This window comes from Rhincodon typus, chromosome 13, assembly GCF_021869965.1.
Source record: "Rhincodon typus isolate 14 chromosome 13, sRhiTyp1.1, whole genome shotgun sequence".
In the NCBI taxonomy this organism is placed as follows: Eukaryota; Metazoa; Chordata; class Chondrichthyes; order Orectolobiformes; family Rhincodontidae; genus Rhincodon; species Rhincodon typus.
In genome coordinates this window covers 67,613,654-67,624,140 of record NC_063344.1, presented here as the reverse complement: position 1 = coordinate 67,624,140, position 10,487 = coordinate 67,613,654, and the positions used below count along the sequence as shown (strand labels likewise).

General features: G+C 42.6%; 1 protein-coding gene across 5 annotated transcripts in view; it reads left to right on the top strand.

The window, feature by feature from the left end:
* ammecr1 (AMMECR nuclear protein 1) overlaps positions 1–10,487 on the top strand; it is a 64,984-nt gene that overhangs the window by 5,554 nt on the left and 48,943 nt on the right. The window contains exons 1-2 of one of the 5 annotated variants that reach the window (XM_048604305.1): positions 464–603; positions 5,745–5,867. The exons of 2 other annotated variants lie outside the window; for them this stretch is intronic. The gene's annotated coding sequence lies outside the window, so the exon portion shown is untranslated. Of the gene's footprint in view, positions 1–463; positions 604–5,718; positions 5,868–10,487 lie in introns of those variants that run through there. 2 more of the 5 variants (XM_048604306.1, XM_048604307.1) reach the window with 2 other exon arrangements.

Here is a 10,487-nt window from a genome sequence, read left to right as displayed (position 1 = left end):
CATTCCCCCCTCCCCAACCACTCCTCCCTCCATGTGGAATTCCTCTATCCTAGGCCCTTGCCTTTAACGTGCCATTCACAGCCTGGGGTCTCTTTAATCACAAATGCCAGATTTTTTTTCATTATTGTTGATTGCCATTGTTTCCTGGTGCAGTCTGTTTCTTGCTCTGCTTACAGGGGGCTTGTGTGGAAATTCAAATTAAACACCACTGACTGGATCCTGGGGGAAAGACTGTGCCATTAAACTTTTTCAGATGGATTTTTAAAAAAACAAAAGTACTTCTTGGGTTCTTGTTTGGAAATCCAGTTGTTCCCTCCAAACCACACCCCTGACATTGGCAACAGACTTATGTGGGAGAGCTTCAGGATATGGTGTGATGGCTGCAGGTGTAGAGCTCCAAATGTTTACTTTGTTGTCTCTCTCTCTCTCTCTCTCACACTTAAAACAAACCTATGAAAGAGCGTGGATTTAATGTTAAGAAGCAGGGCTCACTGTTGCTGCTGCCTGCAGCCCACATGGATCGGTGAGGCACCTGGCTCTTCTGAGTCAGCCAGCGAGCACTGGGAGATCCAGCCATGTGTGTGATTCTGTGATTTACTGAAGGTGACACTGCATTTTACCTCTTATAGTCATGTTAAGCATCACCAGTTGTTGTGGGAAGGACCAATTGATATGAAGAGATTGGTGAGAAGGGCAACAGATCAATCTGTAGGAGAGAGGAAGCAGGAAATGTACACCCAAGTTATAGCAGAGACGTGAAAGAACATTGGTAAGGAAGAGAAGAAGGGGAGATGGGCAGAGTGCTTGCGAGAACTGCAGATAAAAGTTTTATTTTCATGTTCCTTCTTGGGAAGTGGCTGCCTCTGGCAAGGCTGTCCCTAATTGCCCTTGAAGTGAATAGTTTGAGAACATCAGATTCCCTTCCCTAAAGGACATGAGTGAGTCAGCTTGGTTTTTACAACAATTGATCATTTTTGATCCCTGCTATTGAGACATATATTTCCAGATATATGAATTGAATTTAAATTCCAGCAGCTGCTGTGGTAGGATTTGAACTCCAGTTCCCAAAGCGCTAGCCATGCATCACACATACTAGTGACATTACCATTGCACCACCATCTCACCTAAACAACAATAGATAATACTAACAATATACAGACAAAGGAAATGAACTGCATAATAATATGCATGCTGAATATATAGGTATCTTGGAAAGCCGATTTTATACAGTTTGTGTAAACAGGAGACAATGTATTGCATGTCAGTGTAGACACAAGACAGATGAGAATGAAGAAGCACGAATGTTGCTGCAAGTGAAGTGGAAATGTTTGGTTTAAAATTACCATTCACGTATCAGTTGTGTGCAAGAGGGTGATCTGGCAGCCATCATTGCTGCAATGTGTTGGAGGTGAATGTCCCTGTGATTTCTCTTCCCTCCCACGTGCAAATGTTTGGTGCTTGCTGCCAGTGAGATTGGTATCTAACGAGCTCATGGATCTATTCTGCCTCTTGAGCTGATGCATGATATTTATAGCATAGACACAGGGCATTCAGCCTAATAATCAATTCTGGTGTTTGTGTTACACATGAGTTTCCTTCCATCCTTCATCGAACCCCATCAACGTTTCATTCTGTTCCCTTCTCCATCCTACGTTGCATCTGTATTATTTGCCATTGCTATTTCTTCTGGTAGTGAGTTCTACATTTTCACCACCCTCTGGTGGCAAAGAAGTTTCTTTTGAATTTTCTCTTGAATCATTAGCCCTTTTTTTTTGAATGGCCCTGCCTTGTTCTGATTTATCTTGGAAGTGGAAGCCCTTTCTCTACCCACCCTCAAATCCTTTGTAAGCTTCGAGATCTTTGTCAAATCACTTCTCTGAAGAGAAACAAATCTGGCCTGCTCAATCTACCCCATGCTTAAAACCAGTTCTGGTACCTGCCTAGTGAATCTTTTCTCCAGTTTCTAATAGTGTCTGTATCCTATTTTACATGGAGACAAGAACTATTTCGAGTCCAGGATCATTTTTCTGAGAGTTCCTACTTATCATAGAATCCCTACAGTGTGAAAACAGGCCCTTTGGCCCAACAAGCCCACACCAATCCTTGGAGCATCCCACTCAGACCCATTTCCCTATAACCCACCTAATCTATACATCCCTGAACACTATGGGCAATTTAGCATGGCCAATCCACCTAGCCTGCGCATCTTTGGATTGTGGGAGGAAACTGGAGCACCTGGAGGAAACCCACGCAGACACAGGGAGAGCGCCCGAGGGTGGAATCGAACCTGGGTCCCTGGTGCTGTGAGAGGCTGCAGTGCTAACCGCTGAGCCACCATGCCTCCCCTGGATAATAATCTTACAAAATGAATACTGTTCACTACATGGAATGATTGAAAGAAAAATGAATGGAAAGACACTTTTAACACACCCGTGCTGTGCACCTGTATACTCAGTTTTTTGTTTCTGTAAAACTTAAAACTCTGAATCCCAGTCAATTTTAAATGCATTAAAAATGCACTTTTGGTTTCACTACTGCTATAGACCAGTTCTGCTTTGTGCTTTTGCGTGTATTCTTACTGTCTAGACATTGTCTAGTTTCTTGATGAGTGGTGTTGCTGGTTGACTTTACTGTACATGTGTCTGAGAGAATGCATACGGATTGGCTAGTCAGGGTGCTTCCCATGCGAGTCAAGTGGAGAGCAGCAGACAAGACAGACAGCTGAGCAGAGGTATGATTTAACTCTTGGACTTCCTGTGGCTTACTGGGCAGTGCATGGGTCTAAGAGTGCCAAATACAATGGAGAAAATCAAAGAGAAACCCCCTGAAGTGAAATCAGAAAGAAACAAAATTGAAGGCTTGTGGTAGACTTGATACAGATGGTTTGAAATCGACTGAAGGCAAAATTCAGTCAAGTGTGGAGGTGTCCTTATTTGTGAGTAATTCCCTGATTCCTAGTATAGAGACAAAAAACAAGAGGTTGTTACTTAGATAGTAAGACAAGAATGTGCATGGATAATGAGAGAGATCTAAGGGTCCTCAATAGGCAGTACATTGAAGATATTGCAACCATGCTTAGTGGCAATGAGTAAAGCAAATAGTGGGATTTATTGAAAGGTCAACAGTGAGGTCACCCTTGCACTTTAAATGCAGTCATACAAATGATTTATTAGAATACTGTGTGCAGTCTTGGTCACCACAGATTTAGACAGGAAACTGCAGTTAATGAAAGGATACAGAAGAAAGCAACCAGAAGGATTGTGGGATTAGATTATGAGGAGTGATTATGTAAATTGGTCATGTCCTCACTGGAAAAGAGAAGGTTAAGAGGTGATGTGCTTGCTGTTGGATTCTAGAGGGAATGGAAAATGTATGTATGATTATCTGTTGCAACTTCTTCAGAACAGCAGAAGCAGGGGGCATAGTCTGTTCTGATGAAAGGTCATTGGCCTGATTTGTTAATTCTGTTCCTGTCTCCACTGATTCTGCCTGACCTGTTGAGTATTTCCAGCATTTTCTGTTTTATTTTCAGATTTCTAACATCAGCAGTTTTCTACTTTTCAACATGGCCTGTGCTTGAAAAGGCTGCAGATTCAAAACTAATATGGGCAAGTGTTATTTTATTGAGTTAATCATCAATCCACAGACCAGGCTCCCAGGGAGACAGGAGCAACAGATAGCATTTAGATACATACTTTCAGGAAATATAACATTTTGGGATCCTGTGTGCAAGTAAGGTCAGATATGACATAAGCACAGAATGATTGGGAGGAACAGCTGACTGGATCATAGCTCTCCACCAGTAAGGCTTCCTTGTGTCATTGTCTGGGTCTGTTCTATGTCAATTACTAGAGACTGACTGTAATGACTTATCAATTATTTTAATAGAATTCTGTCATGCAACTTGCAGAACAGTAGAAGGTGAAACTAGACAGACTGTAGTCTCTTGCCCTCTAGCATTTTCTATCTGCAATTTATTGTTTTTTGATCCTTGACACTACTTGTGCTACTGCAGACGCAAAGCCATGCAGAAGCTCTCAGAATCCCAACTCCTTCTGGTGAATTATAAAGGAATTGCTCCTCTTGAAAATGGATGCAATTGTAAATGGTGACTTAGAGCAGTCACAAGAAAGAGAGAGCATTTAGGAAGCAGCTTATGCTGTGTGTCTGATGGAACTCCATATTTTGTTCAATTTCAGACCCATATAATTGTCCTTCCACCAACACCTCAAAGCAGTGAAACACACTTGGGAAATGCCACAACTACTTTGTAGGCTAATGTACGGCAAGTTACAAATTTTCTTTTTTAAGGCCTTCCACTGGTTCCATTTTAAAAATAATCCTGCCTTTGTGTGGCCTTTTGGAATACGAGGCAGTTTGATGGAGCTGTTTAAAATAATCAAAACAAAAAAGTAACTACCTTGCCTGGTGGTGGAATTCTGAAGTAGGGAATATAATCAAATTAAGGTAAAATCTATTCAAGAGGGAAATTAGATAGAATGTATTCTACACACAAGTTAGTAAATTCTGAAGTTCTGTCCCCCAAAAAACTCTGGATGTATATTTAGCAGTGATATCATGGCGGTCGGCAGAAAGATGGGTAGATGGACCTGAAGGTGCAGATTACCCAGGATCAAATTAAATGGCAAGGCAGGCTCAAAGGGGCTGAATGGCCACCTCCTACTCCTACTGTTTAACTAATGATAATTGTCATGCCCCTTTGGCAACCTCAGCTAACATTTTGTAACTCCCTACATGGATTGGTGATTGAACCTAGGATCCTGTTGCTCTCTCTGGGTTACTTTTATTTTGAGTTGGCCCTTTGTTACGTTCTACTCAGAATCCTTGTGTTTCCCCCTTTTCCCCCGCCACTCGCGCAGTGTTGCTGCCTCTGCATATTGTTGGCCTCCATACTTGTCTGCTCTGCTTCTTGACATCCGTCAGCCCCTCTTCAGTTTCGGTGCCCCTGTGAGTTCACATTAGTTCCTGTACAGTATTATCGCCATTCTCTCCGTCTCCAGCTATCCAGAGAATGCAGAGTGTTGTGTGACAATCTAGTTGGAGGAAGCAGTCACTAGGAGTCTGCTTGGGAGCCTGTGCAGTTGGTATCCACAATTGTTACAGCAGTGATGGTAAATGCTTAGTGTGTGGTTTACAGGAGTGGATTTAATTGAAGTTTTGCATTTGGAGATCATGTAAATATGTTTGGAATTAATGCTGTATGAGCATCTTGAGAAAGGAACATGGCTGTACATTTTGTACTTTTGTGATAATTGATGATCTGCACAGGAGATGAAGATCTTTTTGGCAGGATACTGCAACCTACTCGAGTCTATCAGTGTTGCTGGGCTTATGTGGAGCACTCTCTGAAACCAGTTTGCTTTCATGTTGTGAGACACCCAGCATTTCCAATTACGTTTGCAGCTGCTATCACTAGTGACAGACTTGTTCCCAGCAATACTTTACCCCAGTGTTAAACGGATTAAAATGCACTCCTCAGACATAGTTTAGAAGGACAAAGGTTTTAAAGCAACTGTACCAGTTCACAGTTTGAGTGAATGTGGCATGAAGCTTTCACATGCCCACGATTTATTCTCCACAGAGATGTTAGTGCCAGCACTTCATATCTTCAGGATTGGTAGCAGTTCAGAGCAATCTTGTGGCTGTCATGACTTGGATATAATTTCTGAAGAAGGTGTTCCTCTTTTGCTTTGACAGGTTCTGTTTCTATCCCTGTCTTTCAGGCTTCACAAGTTGGGAGAGGTTGATCCCAGCCAGGAATGGAAATAGAGCTGACTGAATTTTCCCTGGAATTTCAATAACCCAATCAACTCTGTAAATTATTTGGTTCCCAACTTCCAGAGCAGGTACACATCAGTAATTCAGAGGTGGCTGCGTGTGTATCAAGTGCTGAGTGGCTTACTATAGTTATTGATAACTCTTTAGCATCTGTTTTTTCTGTTTTATCTCTTCCTCCCTTGCCTGACTGATCATTGTTAATTTGAAGCCAGGCAGTTAGTGGTGGCAGGTAATTGAGATCAGACTGGTAACAAGTCCTGCCCTTGACTGACCTCACTGCATGCCCAGCTGTAGGATTCCAGTTGTTTACTCAGCACAGAATGCAGTTTGAATTCCAGCCTTTTGTGCAGTATTGTTTCAGTGACCTAGGTTAATGAATGAGAGCTCAGCGAACAGGCTGCAATGGTAATTTAAACTGTGTCCCACAATGAAATAAACACCCATTACTGGAAATCTCCCCTTTATTTCATGAGCAAAAGGTGTAAGCTGCTCTAAATCTTAATGTTGGAGATGCTGTTTTTCAATGACAGTAAATCTTAGGCTCCATGTTCCTATTCAGGTGGATGCTACAGATTATAGGACACTTCCTGAAAAACAGCGAGATGTCATTGTCTCGGGCAGCATTCCTGCTTCAACCACCGTGAAGGACAGATTAAACGGTGATTCGTATCATTCTCCGTTTCTTGGATCTTTCTGTATTTAAATTGGACGCTGTGTTTTCCTTCAGGACCGGGATGACTGCATGTGAAAAATGCGTTATTAGCTTGTGAAATGCAAACCACATCGCAATAAAAAAAAAACTTCAGAACTGGATTGGATGTTGCTCTGAAATGACTTTGAGAGTCAAACATTTCTGGCAGCTCTAGGTTTGATTTCATAGTCCATGCTGAGTTAGCTTAGCTCACTCAGCCAGGTTAGTGGCAGGGGCCTACAATGGAAATCAGAATAATCACAGTGGATTCCATCTTCATGACCAGTCATCCTGGGTGGTTTGGATGTTAGCTGATGAGAAGATTAGGCTGAGCTGTAATGCTGTCAGTAGCTGACACCCTCAAGGTGTGTAACTGCAGAGTGGCCTCTTTTATGATGTGCTGAGTAGGGAGCTGGCCTGTACGCCCAGGGTCACCTGCCTGGAATAGGACATTGATCTCTGAGAACTAGGGCAAACACTCAGCATGTTTCTCCTTTGCACTTGCACACGTCTCACACATGCTGTTGGTGCCAAAGCTGAGAACCATTCTGGATCTTGCCACCTGCCATATGTGGGTGCAGACATCAATCTTAGGCTTGCTACCATTCCAAAGACAGCCTGGAATTCCCTGCCAACTGCTCCTGCTGTTGTAACTTAACCAGAAGTGCAATCCAATCGGCATACCTGTGAAATGCACTGTAAGTAGACGAGCACATCCCTGTTAACAAACTGCTATAGAGTCATAGAGATATACAGCATGGAAACAGACCCTTCAGACCAACTCTTCCATCCAACCAGATATCCTAGATAAATCTAGGCCATTTGCCAGCATTTGGCCCATATCCCTCTAAACCCTTTCTGTTCATAAACCCATCCAGATGCCTTTTAAATGTTGTAATTGTACCAGCCTCCTCCACTTCCTCCGGCAGCTCATTCCATACACACACTGCCATCTGTATGAAAAAGTTGCCCTCCGGTCCCTTTAAAATCTTTCTCCTCGCTCCTTAAACCTATCCCCTCTAGGTTTGGACGCTCCCACCTCAGGGAAAAGACCTTGTCTGTTTACCCCATCCTTGCCCGTCATGATTTTGTAAACCTCTGTAATGTCACGTCTCAGCCTCCCATACTCCAGGGAAAAAGCCCAGTCTATTCAGCCTCTCCCTATTGCTCCAACCCTGGCAACATCCCTTGTAAATCTTGTCTGAACCCTTTCAAGTTTCACAAAATCCTTCCAGTTGTTGGCAAAAACTCCTTCTTGGGAGGAACCATTCTGTACATTTAGCAAGATCTACCAGTCATGGCTATGTACTGCTCATTTTTTCTCTTTCAACATAGTCTGGGGTATTAAGCAGCTATAAAGATTTCTTCATGACACTATTACTGTTTTCTCTTACCCCACCCCTAAAATTTTGAAAAATGGTCAATTTGATCTGCATAAAGTGTTTTCATTCAGCAGCAGTATTAGAAAAATGGAGTGCTTAAGATTGAACTGTAGAGTTACATCTCTGAGTGTAGAGTTTGCAACCCTTCTAGGTTATCTAGTGTGTGCCCCACACTGCAGCAGCAGCATCTCTCTGGCCTCCTGGTGCATTCTGTTTAAATGCCAAGAACCTGGTTAGAGTCGTAGAAACATAGAAAGCAGGAGTAGGCCATTCAGCCCCTCGAGCCTGCTTCGCCATTCATGGCTGATCATACAACCCTGTACATTGTTTCTGCTTTCTCTCCATACCCTTTGATTCCTTTAACAGTATAAAATGATATGTGAAACCTTTTTGAAAATGCTCATTGATTTGTCCTCATCCACTTTCCTTGGGGAGAGTCCTGTCAAATAAATATTAAACTTCTGCCCTTTTCATGTATTACTTGTGTTTTTTTTATACTTAAGGTAGGCAACTGTGCGCCAGTGAGTCTATCACTGGCCACAAAAGGTTGGTAACAAGCACTAACACCAAAAGCAACAACCCACAATGTTTCCTGACAAGCACTTCGCGTGCCACATGTGTGGGAGAGAACCTACCTCGAATGATTGGTCGTTCAGTCATCATATTAAGAGATCTCTATCCCCAAGGGATTTGATTTGCTGCATGTCCATCATCTTACCCAGCTGGAAGGATGCCAAGTTTCCCAGTATGGAATACAAGTCTCCTCTGCAGTGAAACTTGGAACGCTGACCAGGCACCGATCACATTCCCCACCTCTACTCTGACCTGTGCCTGACTCCAATTTCACCGACACCAGGTGGAAATAGAGACTTGGATTGACCGGCTGTGAATTAGGGGCGGCAGGAATACGCGCACACTGCTGGAGAGATTCAGCATCTGGCAGCGTCTGTGTAGAGAGAGAAACAAAGTCAACATTTCAGATCCAGTATGCCGACTTCAGGTGCAACCTTAAACTCCGTCTGACCCACTCTGGATTGGGGGTGGACAAAACCGAAGCTCAGGAGAAACTCCGTTGTGTGACTGCACTGACCTCTTAGTGCTTTCTTTTTATATGCCAGGAAGTGTTTGCCATTCCCTGATCTGCAGTCCTGTCAAACAAATTATAAACCTATGTATCTGTTTACACTATTCCTTGTGCATCTTTCTACTCCAGGTAGGGACCTTGTGCTTTAGAGATGTTTCTGATAATGCAGAGAAATTTTACCATCCGTGAAGGTTAGCTGCATTGAGTTAGATTGAGTCTGCAGCAGAGAAACCGGTCATTTTACTCAGCTGGCCTCTGCTAATGTTTAGGCTCCCATTCCACTTTATCTAATCTGAATAGAAATCTCTTATTCCTGTCTGCCTTGAATTTACCTTGCAATTGTAAAAAATGCATTAATATAATTTCTCTCCATAAATTATTGTGGTAGCGTTCTACAGTCTGACCACTCTGGGAAATGAGGCTTGTCCTTAAATCTCTTGGATTTTTATTCGTGGCCTCTCATTTCTGGAAACTGGATAGGGAGAACATTTTTCTCGATATCTAATCTATCAAAATCTTTTAATGTTTAAAGATCACACTTAGGGTCTGTCAGCACCTTCCAGACATTATGACCTCTGCCATCTAGAAGGATGAGGGCAGCAGATAAATAGGAACACTCAGCACACTCAAGTTCCTCTCCAAGGTACTCATCATCCTGACTTGGAATGATGTTGTCATTCTCCCACTGTCATTGGCTCAAAATCTTGGAACTCACTCCTGAGTAGTACACTGGGTGTACGAGCACCACATGGACTGCAGTATTTCGAGAAGGCAGCCCATAACCACCACTTCAAAGCCAACTAGAAACTGGCAATAAATGCTGGCTCAGCCAGCGATGGCCTTATTGTGGAAAATAAAAAGCACTTTCTATCTTTCCTTTTTGTTAAAGAATGTAACCCCAGTCTGATCTTTCCACATACTTTTAAGCCTTCGGTTTTGATATTCACCCTGTAATTTTTTTTGTTGCATCTTCTCTAATGGCTCCTTATCGTTTTGATAATATGATGAACAGAACTGTACAAGGTGCGCCAAATGATCTAACCAAGGTTGTACACAAGATTTGACACAGTTTGCTTGCTGTTCAGTTCTGTCCCTCTAGAGATTAATCCCAGTTCTTCAATTATTTCATTCTTCTATGGTGGTCTTAACCTGCTCTGCCACAAATGATATGTGTCCGTACAGTGAAAGCCCTCTACTCCTCGACCCTAAGCTCTAGATTTTTTTTAAATCAGGAAGAATTAAATGATTTTGTAGGTTAAATGTCTAAATTTAAAGTTGGTACCCTTGGTGAGGCAATCCTTGTACTCTTAAGGTGACTAGAAACGCAGCTTGAAGTGATAATCTGGTTATCTGTGGCAAGCCTGCCACAGTAGCGTCTTGTCCGTTAATGTAAAAGATTGTGCGATTGAACTCTGGTCCTGGGAATGGGGGAGGTGAAAAAAGTGCGAAGTAATTTTAAGCTGTAGAAAAAGAATGTACAGTAGAGCAACTTAATCTTGTTGAAGGCATTTTCCTGTCTGAAGTGTGCAAC